The following is a 17,095-nucleotide window of genomic DNA, read 5'->3' as shown; positions in this document are numbered from 1 at the left end:
GGCTGAAGAATTGATAATTGGTGCAGCCCCTGGCTGAAGAATTGATAGTTGGCGCAGACACTGGCTGAAGAAAGAAGAGTTGATACTTGATAATTGGAGCAGCCACTGGCTGAGGAATTGATAATTGGCACAGACACTGGCTGAAGAAAGAAGAGTTGATACTTGATAATTGGTGCTGCCACTGCATGAAGAATTGATAATTGGTGCAGCCCCTGGCTGAAGAATTGATAATTGGTGCCACCACTGGCTGAAGAATTGATAGTTGGCGCAGCCCCTGGCTGAAGAATTGATAATTGGTGCAGCCCCTGGCTGAAGAAAGAAGAGTTGATACTTGATAAATTGGTGCAGCCCCTGGCTGAAGAGTTGATAGTTGATAGTCAATTGTTGATGCAGCCTTCGGGCTGTGTAGTAGTGGAATACTGAGCTATGATTAGTCCTGCAACATCCTTGAGACCTGGAACTCTTGGCAAGTTGCGGCCATTACAGCCTTGAGGGCTGGTGAGGAGTGACGACAGGTGGCCTTTTGGCCGTGATGCAGGATGTAGCCTTTGGGCCATGAAGCAGGATGCAGCCTTTGGGCTGTGTAGCAGCCTTAAGGGCTGAGAACCCTTGGCTGAATGTCACTGTTGTGCGATTTGTGCTGTCGGATTGACACAACAAGCAGCAATTGGTTCAGAATTTTCTTTAAAAAAAATGAAAGGGGCATGCAGGAGATGCTATCTGTGGCCATTACAATTTCTGCACATTCATAAACCATAACATTAAAATGTCAGGCAGCAATGCCCCAACCAGCACATAATGGAAAGGAAAAAGGAGCAAGATGGAATTGTCCTTGGGCCCTCCAACCCACCCTTCTGTTGTATATATATATGAAACAGGACATTCATAGTTTAACAAACCAATCACTTCAGCGACAGAGACTGCCACTTGTAGCTGAAATGATTGGTTTATTTGGACCCCCCACAAAACAAGCTGCCAATGCACAGTGGATATTGGTGGCAATGATCCCATATACAAACTGGCTTAACAATACATTAGATTATTAGATGTCTTCATCGTCATCCCCATCAGTGTGTGCATCCTCCTATTTTTCACACAATATGAATTTGTTCCCACTGGAATTCACCATTACAGATGCTTCTGTATTTTTTTAACTTAGGTGCTGGTAAAGGTCTTCCTCGTGGAATTTGTAATTCATTTTGATGAACATCTTCTTTCCCACATTTTGGGGAAGTAACCTCCTACAGCGATCACTGACAAGGTTCCCGGCTGCACTGAAAACTCTTTCAGAGTACACACTGGAGGGTAGGCAACTCAAGTACAGCAAAGCTGGTTTGTGTAAGGGACTCCAAATTGCCTCTTTTTCCTGCCAATAGTGAAAGGGACTGTCTGACATGCCTTTTTGGATGCTATCCCTAAAATAGTCATCCACCATTCTCTGAATGGTGACTGTATCAGACAAAGTCAAAGTAGACATATCACTCATTGTAGACAGTTCTTTCAGACCCAACCAGATGTCATTAGATTTTGCTGACTGATCTGCATCACTACCACCAGAAGTGGGTCTCTTAGGAAAATTTAGTTTTTCCTGTAGAAACTAAAAGAGGAGATGCTGCCATGTCATGTTCCACTTGAGCTGACAATTTTTTCACCACCAGCTCTTTGCATCTTTTAAGATTTATGTCCGTCGGAAAGAAAAACACAAGGTATGATTTAAACCTAGGATCAAGTATGGTCACCAACATTTAGTGATCTGATTTCAAGAGATTGACGACCCTTGGATCATGTCGAAGTGAATGAAGGGCTTGATCTACAAGTCCCACATACTTAGCGGAATCACTCTGTTTCAGCTCCTCCTTCAGTTTCTCCAGCTGCTTTTGCAAAAGTCTGGTTACGGGAATGACCTGACTCAAGCTGGCAGTGTCTGAACTAACTTCACGTGTGGCAAGTTCAAAGGGTTTGAGAACCTTGCACAACACGGAAATTATTCTCCACTGTGCTTGACTAAGGTGCATTCCTGCTCCTCTCCCTATGTCATAGGCCATAGTGTAGCCTTGGATGGCCTTTTTCTGCTCCTCCATCCACTGAAGCAAATAGAGGGTAGAATTCCACCTAGTTACTACATCTTTCTTCAGCTGTTGGCAGGGCAAATTCAACAGTTCTTGCTGATGCTGCAATCTTTGATACGCAGTTGCTGAATGTCGAAAATGTCCAGAAATCTTTCGGGCCACCGAAAGCATCTCCTGCACGCCCTTGTCATTTTTAAAAAAAATGTTGCACGTCCAAATTCATTGTGTGAGCAAAACATGGGATATGTTCGAATTCACCCACATGTAATACTCGCACAATATTGGTGGCATTGTCAGAAATCACAAACTCCGAAGAGAGTCCAAGTGGGGTAAACCATTTTGCAAGGATTTCCCTGAGTTTCTCTAAGAGGTTCTCAGCGTTATGCCTCTTACGGAAACTGGTGATACACAGAGTAGCCTCTGAAAGAGCTGGCATTTGTTAGCTGCTGCTGCTGTTTGCACTGTTGGAGGCAATACACCTACCCAGTGGCTGTCTCAGTCATGTAATCTTTAGTTTGACCTATCCCACTTGTCCACATATCTGTGGTTAAGTGGACAGTGGGCACAGCATTTTGGTGGAGATAAATAAGTTTTTTTTTAATGTCCTCGTACAGATTGGGAATTGCTATTCTAGAGAAGTAGAATCTAGAAGGGCAGAGCTGTAACTAGATTTTTTTGGTGCCCTGTGGCAGAAAGAGCATTGGCGACTCCCTATTTTTCAAATAGGGATATAAAGCATCCGAAAAAGGACCATGGCCTCATGGGGAAGGGCCAGGGAAGAGATAGGGGAGCATAAAAGAAGAAGAAGCTACAAGTGAAATTGTATAATAAACAGAAAATGTACAGGCCCGAACAGCGCCCCTTGTCCTGTGGTGTACTGTACCATGGCACAGGTCGCACTACCCTAGTTACGGCCTTGTAGAAGGGTCACATGACCTCCATTAACTGTGTAAATCCCACTGCATTAATGGTGGATACTGAACACACATCTTATACCAGCATAGCAGTTATGGCGTCAGTAATCCGCTGTGCAACTGGGTGTTACTGTCATACTTGTTCGCCAAATCAAATGATTGTGTGACAGTCAATTGTTTGGCTGAACTTCTTGAACTACTAAAAGTATTCTTCTTCCTGGTCCCCTTCTGGGATGAAGGTCCACTCATAGCAACAGCAGCAGCAAGCGTAACACTCACGGATCCTTCTGTGGAACAACGGATAGGAGAGGAGTCAGTCCTTATGATATTGGATGCAGGACTACTTCCGATCATGAATGATGATGGTGTTGGTGGTGGATATTGCAGGCGCTTGAATCCAGATAGAAGGGAGCTGCTTCGTGACACTGGACTGATAGTTGTTGTTTTTTTTTGTCCCCACAGTTTCAATACCCTTTCCAATTTGATGAATGTGCCGTAAGTGACGTAACAGGGAAAAGGTTCCAAGATGGTTAAGGTCCTTACCTAACTGTTACATGGCAACGGTTACAAATTGCTTGGCAAAGGTTGTCCGGATGTGGGTGGAAATGATTCCACACATGTGAATTTTTTGGTCCTTTGCCCAGGAATGCAACAATGGGATTTTTCCCACCATGGGCAACAACTGTTGCCTGATTTACAGTTTTTACACAAACATCCTCATAATCAACATCCTCATCATCCTTGTTGCTGTTATCGCCAACTACATAAATAGCCTCCTCATCCTCCTCGTGCAATTCCACAGAAGCAACCTAGATTTCTACGTCAGCATGTTGACTTGTGCTGCTCATTCCCACATTGCAGAGGGCACACAAATGGTGGAAGTACGATCCTCTTCAAGCACAGTATTACAAAGGTCAGGCTCACACATGGCAACCATGGACACACTTGGACTCTCCTCGGGGATCTGTGACTTCTCTGAGGCCATTATAATTTTTTTTGTACCTCTACAAACCTCTTCTACAAGCAGAAGGGCTTAAATCATCACAACTAGTACCACCAGTCATAAATAAACTAGGCCAAGGCCTAATCCTTTCCTTGCCACTTCGTGTAGTGAATGGCATATTGCCAATCTTTTGTTTATCGAAAGCTGACTTAGATTTAGATTTTTTTTGCTTTAGCAGGGTAAAAGTAGATTTTTGTAGCCTGACTTTTTGGCCTGACTTAAGCCCTGGTACATCGGCCTTCATAGATGACGTTGACGGCCTTGCATTGTCATCATGACTACTGCCAGCAGCTACAAGACTGTTATGTGGATCCTGCTCTCCGGTCATGTGACTGTCCTCCATACTAACTGCGGTCTAACAGCAGTGTCACCAAGCAATCATAGCGTAGCTAAGTTGGGGTTAGAGCAAACAACCACACACAGAAAAAAATGTTGTTATTTTTTTTTTACACTGGGGGTGAAGAGCACCCCTGAAAGAGGCAGCAGCCCCTTCACAGACAGCAGCACAGCACCCCTGCGCACCTACGTTGCTGGCAAGTGCACATAAAAAATAGTTTTTGTTTTCCTTTAACACTGGGGGTGAAGAGCACCCCTGAAAGAGGCAGCAGCCATTTGACAGACAGCAGCACAGCACCCCTGCGCTCCTACATTGCTGACAAGTGCACAGAATTGTTTTTTTAAACACTGGGGGTGAAGAACACCCCTGAAAGAGGCAGCAGCCCCTTGACAGACAGCAGCACAGCACCCCTGCACTCCGACGTTGCTGACAAGTGCACACAAAAATAGTTTTTGTTTTTGTTTAACACTGGGGGTGAAGAGCACCCCTGAAAGAGGCAGCAGCCCCTTGACAGACAGCAGCACAGCACCCCTGCGCACCTGCGTTAATGACAGGTGTGGCTAACATGCACAGAAAAAATTGTGTTGTTTTTTTCACACTGTGGGTGGGTGAAGAGTATCCCTTATGGACAGAGCACCCCCTGGGCAACACAGCAGAACAGCCAGCCTCTATAAACAACAGCCAGCCCCTATGGACTACAACCAGCCAGCCCCTATGGACAGGACAACAGCCAGCCTCTATATATATGGACAACAGACAGCCAGCCCCTGTGGATGGACAGGGCAACCTCAGTCACAACAATAACAGCCAGCTAGCCCCTGTATGGACAACAGCCAGCCCCTATGGACATTAAGCAATACTGTAGCCAGCAATATGCACAGCAGCACAGCACAGCACAGCTCCCAGCTCCCTATCTCTGCACTCTCCATAGCCGGAATGAAACATGGCGGTGATCGTGGGACCTTTATAGATGAGAATCCGACAGCGGGATGATGAAGTTTTGCCTCAATTTCAGATCCGAGTCAGGCGGGAAAACCCGAGCCGACTCGGATCTGCCTCGGATCCCCTAAGTTCGGGTGGGTTAAGATCTCTGAGATCCGAACCCGCTCATCCCTAGCCTCAATACACCATGCAGCGTGACTTACCTGGCATGAGTGAGACGCCAGGTCCTGTGCTATTCTGTTAGCATTGGGCATCTTTTTTTCTTTTTTGCCAAAAATGTGTCTAAGTTGCAAAGCGATGTGACTAAGATGCACCAGCAGACTGTGCTGGTTAATTTGATATGCGATACTTGTATATCAATCTGTGTGTGACTGAGACTGTATATGAAGCACAACAGAACTTGGAATGAAAAAGCCACATTGTAGCACTTCATATACAGATTTAGAGACTAAGGGGCCTATTCATCAAATGATAAATGACCCAGTAACTATGCGGAAGCGCTAGTTTACGCATATTTCAGTTACTGGGCCATTCATCATGAGGTGTCCGATAGGACCCCTTTGGTATTCAGCAAACTCAAAAAACTGAAAGGTTTCGGAAATTTGTTGCCGAGAACAAGCGCTATCTTCAGACGGCGCTTGTTCTCGGATCCCCACTCCTTCCTATGGGAAGGAGTTCCAGGATGCAAAGAGGAATCTGAGCAGATCCCTCCGCAGCCTCCTCACCAGTCCCCGGCGGCTTTGCGCTGAGGTCGCACATGCATAGCTGGGATGACGGGGAGCAGGTAAGTAACGCAGCTACAGTAATTGCTGCGATGCTAACCACGGGGACAACTGCTTTACGGAGCAGCTGTCCACTCACCGGAGCAATGATGAATTGCTCCGGTGTCACGTTTCCCCGCTGTCAGTTGGATACTTAAGTATCCCTCGCAGCAAGTTCAAAGCTACATCATCGGAGGCCATACGGCCTTCGATGATGAATAGGCCCCTCAGTCCCACTCAGATACAGTATACAAGTGTCACATATCAAATGAATTAGCACAGTCTGCTGGTGCGTCCTAGTTGCATCGCATTGTTACTCAGACGCATTTTCGGCAAAAATAGACACAAAGAGTCAACCCAGCGCTAGCAGAGTCTCATGGGACCTGGCGCACCAGGCGGGGCTTTTGTGCGCGACTGCAGCAAAGATATATAAGGACACATTTGTAGGAGGCCATACTCGGATGGAGAAACTGCCCCTGTCATAGGATTGGTGTGAGTTTTTATGGTGCGACCACTGGTGTGTCTAAAGATGTACCAACTGATATTTCCGCACCAACAGACACTGACAGTGGGTGTCTCAGTCCTTGCACATTCGGATGTATTGATGTACCAGGGAAGAGCTTTGTAGCGGCGATGGCCAAAAGATGCAGGCTCAGACGTGGCTGCGTCATACTCAGAACCAGAGCCTTAGGGAGAATATACATCTGATAAACAATACCAACAATATAATAAACAATGATAAACAATAAGGTATCATAAAAGGAAATTGTTTCCTGGAATGTACAGTTTAAAGATACAACTCTACTCTTAAGAGAGGAAGGGACCTATATGCGTCACATTATAGATACACCCATGAAATCTACTGTGTATTCAATTCAAAGTTTATGTCATACTTGCCAACCCTCCCTGATTGTCAGGGAGACTCCCTGATATAGTAGCAATCTCCCTGACTCCCTGAAGACTCTAGTAATCTCCCTGATTGCACCTTACCCCCATTATGTAGCTGTTATATACTTGGGGAAAAAAAGAGATCAGAGATATATACATTCAAATTGTATAATCAGTGCCAGTTCCCTGCACTGGTTATAAGGCACAATGATCCCTATGGCTACATGCATTTTCATATAGGGTTTCTCTTGGCCACTTATGTGGAACCCCTAGTAATACACAATACATGAGCAAGCCCTGAAAAGTATCAGTGTTTTAATCAACAAGTAGATATTACTAACTGCTTTGGGGCTCATTTACATTTGTATGTAAGTCAGTTTTATGATGCTCCTCTCAGGTGCAGCAGTACCCCTCAACTTTAACACCACGCTCATACTGTAGGTGTTGCTTTCACAATCTCACTGAAATGCTTTTTCAAAAGTAGGCAAGTATGGTTTATGTAGATGTACTAAATAGTATACAGTACTGCATTTATTTTTATTTAAATGTTGATAATTTAGTGCAAGGATTCCCTTTATATACTAAAGGAAACATATAAAGGGCTGCACCAGTCTCTAATGTAGGAAATATAATAGAAAAGACATATAAAGAAGGAGTTAATATTCCAGTAACATCTAGAAGCTCAGGGCTGCCTGTGCCCTGGGGATAGCTGAGACAGAATATAACTTTAAGGCTTAATGTGTAGTGATTCTAGCAAGCCTGGCTAATTTATGTATGCATGACTTATCAAAACATATCCTCAAATACTCAGGGTTTGCTACTGGCTTAGAAAGGAATGAGTCTAAGAAAGGGTTAGAGGAGGTCAGGACATAACCCTCATGGAATATATCTGCAGTCAGTGCGGGTTAAAGATGTTGCAAAATTTAAGTGAAAAAATTCAAATAAATACCTGTTTAATATTCGAAATGTTATTGCTAATTTAGAAGGTATTTAATAATATTCATTATTTTTCCCCATATTGCTCTTACAAAATCAACAGGGAAGATGAACCAAATATTTCACTACACAATTGAATTAATAAGAGAATATGTAAATTGATGAGTGTTTGACCAGATTAAAGACACAGAACTAGAGCGATGGATGTGCTGAAGGCATTAATAACGTGGTCCTATTATTATCCCAGGTGAGAGTTAGGAAAGAAGGTCACAATCATTTTCAGAATGTCAGACTTCCTGTTGTGTGAGATGGTTTCAGGACTGAGGTAATACAGAGGGTGGAAAAGCTCAGAGTGTGTTGACAACAATGTGACTATTTTGCAATGCGATGAATTACATTCTGTGATTGTATTATTGTCTCTAAAGCTTTGGTGGTATAGAGCTATACATTGTGAATCTGCTGGAGAGAGAACATGAGTATTTTTGAACATTTTAACTATATATAGAAAAGGGGTTCTCAACTCCAGTCCTCAAATATTATCAGCAGGTCATGTTTTGCGGATTTCTTTCATCATGCACAGGTGAGTTGATCTATTTTGCTGGGACAGTAATTATCCCAACTGCTTCAATGGACATAAAAATATAAAAACATAACTTGCTGGGAAAACATGAAGATTGAGGTTGAGAACCACTGACATAGATAAAAAGCATCATTAAAAGATATCCAGGGACAAAATGTTGCCATCCTGTGGATCCTATGTATTTAGTTGTCAACTGGTCACCATTTTTTTTTATTGAGCTGTACAGTATGAACTGCAAATCTGGATTGTCAGTTAAGTACTGTACACAGTGTTTCATTTCCCATTAGGTACATCATGCACATGTCAATGGGCACCACTTTCTGGGGGAGTGGCACTTGGATTTTTATTTTATTACTCAAACAGAAATTTTCCAGTAACAACAAAATATTATCAGTGTACTGTACACCACCTAGAGTGGACTGTGGGTAGGACATGTGTAGACTGCCAAGTTAGGGCATATATAAAAAAAAAATTTAATTTCACTTAAATGCATTTTTTTATGTTTTAGTAGTGACAATACATTTTATTAATTGCTTGATAATCTAATAATGACTATAATAAAATTGGGGCGGCCATTAATCTTCTGCCTAGGGGTGGCCTGATCAATAAATCCGTCCCTGACTGCACATGATAGAAAAGGTGTGAATAGATGGGATAGCTGTTGAAAGGGGAGCGCTCCATGCTGTCTCCCTTCATTACATTCTGGGCACTGCTGGAGTCGCGTCACTGCCGCAACATTCGACCTGGATCCTAAGTGCCCTACTGCATATGCACGGCGTCTCTGTGTGTCTTCTTAAGCTGGCCACACACTAGACCACCTTCCATCCAACCATCCAACTAGTTGATTGGTTGCAATGAAAATCTGGTAAGGTATGAAAGCAAATAACAATCAGCAATTTGCTCCCAAATGCTGGAAAATGGACAAAAACTGTTGTTTGAACAAATTGTTTAGATCAAACATTTAACAAATTTGTCTGAACGACAATTTTCACCTATTTTTTGGCATTTAGGAGCAAATTGCTGATCATCAGTTACTACCAAAACCTACCAGATTTTCAGTCCAACCAGTCAACTAGTTGGATGGTTGGATGAAAGTTGGTCTATTGTGTGGCCAGCTTTAGTCTTTCCTCCATGGTAAGAGGACATGACCCAGAGCATCTATGCCACATATCGGAGACTGTGCTTATTCATGCTATACAAAATCAATTAGTTTAAAATTTGAACAAAACACATCTACGATCAGCTGTTTTCTGTCCTGAGTGTGATTGGCAGGTAGCACTTCCAACGGAAAGCCACTGCTAGTCACCGTGCAGCCAGTGTAGTCACAGCTAGCAACTGGTTCACTGAGGTGGTGGATTTTACTGGAGGGCAGCAGACCTGCAGCGCCAAGACTTAACAGCAGGGGAGGGGGAGTGGCCATCTGCTTTAGAAAACCACTTAAACTTAGGGTTCACCCAATGGAAATGACTCACTCATTTGAGTGCATCGCTGCTCGGAGTTCTACAGAATTAGGATTCAGAGTACTTCTCATTTACCGCCCCCCTGGAGATGGAAAGATATTTCTACAAGAATTTGCAGATATTGTTGCTGGACTAGTTCTGGAGCATCAAAGATGGCTGATCCTTGGGGATTTCAATGCATGGGTTGATTATGAGCTCTCACACCTTGGCCAAGATCTCCTGTGCACAATGAATGCTCTGGGCCTCACACAAGTCATTCCTTCGGCTACCCATATAAGTGGTCATACTCTTGATCTTGTCTTCCAGATTGGATTAGATGTCTCTGACCTAAATATAAGCCCAGTCACGTGGTCAGACCACCACTCAATTCACTTCTCAGTTGCAACCCTTCAAAATAGAACTTTACCCATGGAGTTGACAAGGTATCGTCCAAGGAGGGGCATGACTCCCCAGGCTCTTGCAGCAAACCAGGATCTTTCTGTGGTAATGGGGGCCTGTGAAGATCCTTGTTCCCTGGTCCATTACTATAACAGGGATGTGACAGCTGCAATGGATATTATTGCCCCTGTGCGTATACGACCCCTCATACCACACCGTCAAGCCCCTTGGTTTGACAATAGTGTTAGTGAACTCAAGAAAAGGGGGCGTAGACTTGAAAGACGATGGAGGAAGACGAACCTGGTAGAGGATAATTTAACACTAATCAAACATATAAGAGAATATCAATCAACAATCACCCATAAGAAAACAGAGTTCCTTTCAAATGAGATCAAGGCAGCATACAATAGGCCGGCTCAGCTTTTCCGTACAGTGGAGATGCTTTGCCAACCAGCATGCCTGCAGCATGATGAAACCCTCTCCCAGTCAAGATGCAATGAGTTTGCAAAATTCTTTGCAGATAAAGTATCCTCCATCCGGGCTGGAATCCCCACAGTGCCATCAAAGGAGTGCCAAACTACCAAGCCTGCCTAGGTAAGCCACCTGTCTCCCTTGAACAGCTTTGACATAATGGATGTAAAAGACATTGCTAAAATTATCAGAATGTTGCGACCCACCACCTGTGATCTGGACCCTGCCTCAACCAAGCTTCTGATAGGGTGTATAGACATTATTGGCCCTGTAATTGCAAAAATAGTTCAATGCTCTTTGCAAACAGCCATTTTTCCAGAACCACTAAAGGAAGCAATTGTTAGACCACTTCTTAAAAAATCTAATTTAGACCCCCGACTGCATGACCAACTATAGACCAGTATCAAACCTTCCTTTTCTAGGAAAAGTCATTGAGAAAGTGGTGGCAATGCAACTGGAAACCCACCTGTCTACCCATGATATTTATGATTCATTCCAGTCAGGATTCAGGAGAAGACATAGCACTGAAACAGCCCTGGTATGTGTGCTTAATGATCTTCTGATGGCAAGAGACAGAGGTGATTGTTCAATCTTAATCCTTCTGGATCTCTCTGCAGCATTTGATACTGTGGACCATGGGATTCTAATTGAGCGCCTGAAAAATGTATGTGGTCTGGATGGCACAGTCCTTAAATGGTTCAAATCATTTCTCACTGGCAGGTCACAGAGAGTTTCTTCTGGAGTAAACTCTTCATCACCAGTGCCACTTCCATGCGGTGTCCCACAGGGTTCTATACTATCCCCCATGCTTTTTGCAGTATACATGCTACCATTGGGTGAAATAATCAGACGTCATGGCCTGGTCTACCACTGCTATGCAGATGATACACAACTGTACCTGTCCTTTGCTCAAGGTACAAAGGACCCAATAACAACTCTAAATGGCTGCCTAGCTGAGCTTCAGGAGTGGATGAGTGCCAGTTGGCTGTGACTGAACCCTGATAAAACAGAGGTCCTTATGATAGGTCACAGGACAGGGCTACAGCATAGCCAACCAACAGGACTTACGCTTGGGGGTTCAGAATTACAAAACACTAAACAAGTGCGGAATCTTGGTGTTGTCCTGGATAGTGGCTTGACACTTAAACATCAGGTATCAGCCACAATCAAATCCTCATTCTTTCATCTGAGGAACATAGCCAGAATCAAGCACTTAATTCCCTCAGAAGATCTGCCTAAAGTCATACATGCATTTATATCATCACGCCTAGACTACTGCAACGCCCTCTACCTCGGTCTCCCAGCAAAAGAATTACACCGCTTGCAGATGGTACAAAATGCAGCTGCCAGGCTATTAACCAACCAGCCCCGTTCCAGCCACATAACACCCATTCTCTACTCCCTTCACTGGCTGCCTGTCAGATGGTGAATTGCTTTCAAGATTGGATTAATAACTTACAAAGCCTTTCATGACCATGGCCCAGGGTACCTGAAACAGCTTCTGATTCCTTATTGTCCCACTCGATTACTGCGATCCATTGATGAAGGACTATTAACAGTACCTAGAATCTCACGGAATTCGTCTGGGGGTTGAGCTTTCAGTTTTGTGGCTCCAACCTTTTGGAACTCACTTCCCCGCACAGCTCGAGAGGCCTCCACTCTAGAATCCTTCAAAAATAGACTCAAGACTCACCTATTCACCCAAGCATTTCACTAATGTCCCTTGTTTAAGCTTATTTTGTATTTTGTACTGTAAATGTAAAGCACTTTGAGTCCTTTAGGAGAAAAGCGCTATATAAATAAAATTATTATTATTATTATTATTAGGTAAAATCTGCCACAGGCTAAGATATAAATGTTTTGCAGATAGACACCATCATACTTTTCTCCATTTTCATGTAGGAGATAAGTTTAGATGGCTACTCAAAATTTAGGTCTGATGATTTCCAAATCAGACCAAATATTTATCCTGTTGTAATTTTGTTGCCTATCAACTACATCTTCCATCTTCTGTTTAAATTCCCCTATTTCTCCACATTACTCTTTATACCTCTTATGTTGAACACCTCTCAAACTCAAAAAAGCTACCCCTTAATTTCAGTTCTTGTGCATGGAGAACCAGAATATCAGGTAGCAAACATTTTTGTAGTTTGTTTATCAATGTCATTTGCAGTGTCTGGCTATGAGCAAGAAGTGTTAAAGGGAACCTACCTCATATGTCTATGCTCCTCAAATTGTCTGTCTTTCATCTTTATTATTTCAATAAACTAAGTTTGAGCTAAATCTACTTGCTGCTTCCATCTCTTATTTCCATAGAATTGTGATTTTTGACAGAAGTTGTCTCAGGACTAATATGCCTGCTTTTATTTTTGGCTCTGGAAACAGTACATTTATCCCCAATCTGTGGCTTGTGACTTTGTATTTATACTATGAAAACTTTATTTACTGTTACAGTGCTGGTTCTTCCCAAAAGAGAACCACTTAGATTTGGTACCTATCAGAGACACAACACAATCAGCAAAACTGATTAGTCTTGAGGAAAAGGAGGAACCATCTTTCATCTTGGAAATGGGACCCTCACCACTGATTTCAAAATGGAGAAGTGAAAGATTGCTAGATCTGCAAGGAAAGCGGTATATGTACATTACTGAATTTTTCTTTGTCGATTGGGTACAGACTAAGATTGAATGAATGTATCTTGAAAGTGATGAGTGTGCAGAGACATACTGTATTGCACACTTGTGGCCAATGGAGAATAGCCAAAACTTTTTCTGGGTCCATCTGGAGATAGCATATTGGCACAATGACCTCATTCAGTGTTGGACGTAAATGCAAGTTGTACCTTCTTTTTCCTGTGTAGATGTAGCCGAAGTACAGTATGGGCATGTTGTGGGAGTGTTGATGCGAATTGCTGTCAATATGGTCAATGAAAAGTCACATTTGTGTCTGTCTGTGGGGCCTGGATGTGTGGGTGCTTTAACCCTGGTGCAAGATGTGAACTGATGATGATGATTAGATCTGCAGGCCGCATCTGATTGGTTTTAATGCAACGTAGTCACACCATTAATGCAAATGAAGTTAAAGGGGTGTAAGTGAAGTTAACTATAGATTAAAGGCAAGATTACATTGTACTGAACACTTGTTTTACAAAAATAAAGAATGTTAACTAGTTAGGTTTAGGAGTTGATGGCTGGCCATGTGTTTATTCCAATAAAAATTGGGTCTTGTTCAATCTGAATTTTATATGGTCCAACCGACTTCGATTTTTAGCATCTTTTGTACTCCCAGTGAAGCCGCACTTCCTGTCGTTATTGCTGCAGCATCTGCTCCTGTTACTTACATGAGAAGGGAGCCACATTTGCTACTTATCCAGAATTGCTCACATTTCACATATGAGGTTAACTCAGAAAAGGTTGAAAATGCAAACTTTGCAATTACATTTCCATCCAACTCTGAATAAGTTCCAATGTAACATTGGGAGGGCAAGTTAGCCTGTTTGATGAGGCATTCTTCTAATTTGCTGAAGAGTTGATTCCAAAGATGTAAAAGAACATCTGAAACATGAGTAAAAGAGGATGTTGGGAAATGATAGGGGCCCATTTATCTATGATCGCATTTGCAATGTGATCTGGGCTCAATATTAGCGTCCATGATCACATTGCAGGATGCGATCATAGCGCTGGGATTTAACAAATGCCTTTGCTATGTGCTGGGAGTGAAGTGACCAGGTCAGTGGTCTCTTCACTCCTTTGCCGGGATTCCAGCGCATGCGCAGTCTACTGACCATGTATGCACCATGGCCAATGTTTCTATGGAACCCTATCCCGGTAGTTTTTGTGATGTGTAGCCAAAGGGCTCCAGCAGGCTATTGCCATCTTCAGCTGTGGGTGCCAAGTTGGTAAATATGGCAACATTGCACCCCCCATAGAAACCTATGGGTGATGTGGCTGCAGGCGGGGATGGAGGGATTGCAGAAGGTATCAGAGATATCTGCTGCGGTCCCTCTGTCATTCGTTCTGTTGATACTAAATATTTGCTTTAACCCCCCCCCTGAAAATGGGTGTTTTCAGGGAATAAGCCGGCAATATTTATTGATAAATGGGCCCCATATTGAGATACAGTGGTACAGCAGATCTCTTAATAGTTTGTTGAAATAAAAAACAGCACTTGCCGGACTCAGAGTAAAGAATTTCTTCTTGGTGAGACCAGGTCTCCCCTTTGTAAAACTCTGGCATTAGGGGGGAAGGTTAGGGTTGGCATTAGGGGGGGAGGTTAGGGTTAGGCACCCCTAAGGGAGGGTTAGGGTTAGGGTGGGCAGAGGGTTAGGGATAGCCTACTTACCTCCCCAGTTGGGATCTTCATCTGCCGGCCTTCCAGCGTTGGTATTTCATCCGCCGGGCTGACGTATAACATACTGATTCCCTGCAGCACTCTAAGTTGCATCATCCATTGTTGTGCTTCTTAGACTTTGTTGAACACCAGTTTTCTGTGCTTCAGAATCTTGTGCTGCTTACTCACAACTACCACATTCTCGTGTCGACGTGTTCATTGTCAACATTATGACCATGACATGTTGACATTTCTGAAAGTCAACATTTCACATGGTGACCTAATGTTCATGCCAACATTCTGACTGTTGACATTCTGGTGTCGACATTTTGAATGTTGAGTTTTCATACCACACTTGCTTTGTGTCTATAAAGGCATTATTACAGGAAAAGCATTTTTGATCTATCTCCTCCATCAGGGCCATTTTGGCCTTATAACCAGATGTGCATTTTCAGAAGTAGGCCCCATAAGGGCTCTATTTATCATTGGTGGGTCAGAGACTGCATTCTGTAATGTTTATCCCTGAAATAATCCAGCTTTGTGGATCCCACATTGCTTTATATAGGTAATGTCATCTCTCAATTAATTGACTTAAGCCACCATCCCCATAGCGTTCTAAGGAGATGGCGGTAAACTGCGGAAAGTAGAATATGGCTATATAAATGGAGGAGAAGGACACCCTTAAAGTTGATAGTAACTGCAGAAAAGCCTGTACTAAAGATGAATGTATACAGCAAAGCAGTGGAAACTATATACAAAAAGAACATGTAAAAATAGTGATATTTTGCAGTTACACAATCTAAAATGTCATTTTATGTGGCCCAATTTCTGGGTCATACATCTGGAGGGAAATTGCTTGTTTAAAATGTCAGTGCAATAACTTTCCCCAACATAAATAGGAACTTGTATTATTTTGCATGCAGCTCCACTGGGGTTGTGTAATAGCACCCAGCTTGCATTAATCACACTAACAATAGACTGCCATAAACAGTTTAATATTCCTATGAATTATCTCAGCATACATGCTGCTAACTAATGCATTTTGCAGAATATAATTTGAAATGATGTCAGGCAGACTGGATGGAAACAAAACAAAAGCACACTGAGAAATCTCTAGCCAATCTGCTTCCTCTTTATTTATTTAGCTTCTCTACATTTACTGTATATGATGTGAACCAGTGGGGCAAACGCAAGTTTTCTAGAGGGGGGTTCCAAATACTTGATTCTAAAATGAGTGTGGCCAGTCCATGAAGAGGGCATAATCAACACTTGTCCAGCTTTAATATGTGTCATACAAAGTGTTTTGTGTGTCATACTTCCAGCACATACAGGACCAGCAATCACAGTAAAGATGCATACATACATACACACAACGATTTTGTTACCAACGATTTTATGAACGATTTTCTGTCAGATTATCTGTCAGATATTTTAAAGTGTAATGAACGATTTTTTGAACTACAAACAATTTTTGTAACTACCCTTAATGAAAATCGTTCAGTTGGTCAATCAGAATGAACTACAAACTACATCTACAAATGGGAACTCGCATGAACGATAATCGTTCATCGTTATAACTCAGAAACTGAACGAATTTTTAAATGATTTAACGATAAATGACACATTAACGATAATCGTTCAAAAAATGTGTTAACATGGTCACGGCACCCGAAAACAGGCTATTTATCTAGGGGGTTTTTTCGAAAAAAAAAATCACCATTAGCTGTAACCTGTAAATAGTCACAAGGGATCAATTAGCCCACAGTATATTATCGTTGCTAATTTAGGGGGTCATTCAGACCCACTCGCGAGTGGCAGTACGCTCGCAAGTGGGTCGATGTTCCCCACTGCGCATGCGCACGACGGAGGGAGCTCCGTCGTGCGCATGCGCGAGACCCGGTGAGCGATGGGCTTTCCATCGCTCGGGTCTCGCACCAAAGGGGGCGTGCTGTCGATGTTGATTGACAGCACGCCCCCTTTGGTGGGCATGCCGGGGGCGTGCCTGCCAGACGGAGGCGTTCCCATGG

Source organism: Taudactylus pleione, unplaced genomic scaffold, assembly GCF_031769625.1.
Source record: "Taudactylus pleione unplaced genomic scaffold, aTauple2 ptg000128l, whole genome shotgun sequence".
Taxonomy (NCBI): Eukaryota; Metazoa; Chordata; class Amphibia; order Anura; family Myobatrachidae; genus Taudactylus; species Taudactylus pleione.
The sequence above is the reverse complement of the archived record's forward strand: the minus strand, read 5'-3'. Positions refer to the sequence as shown.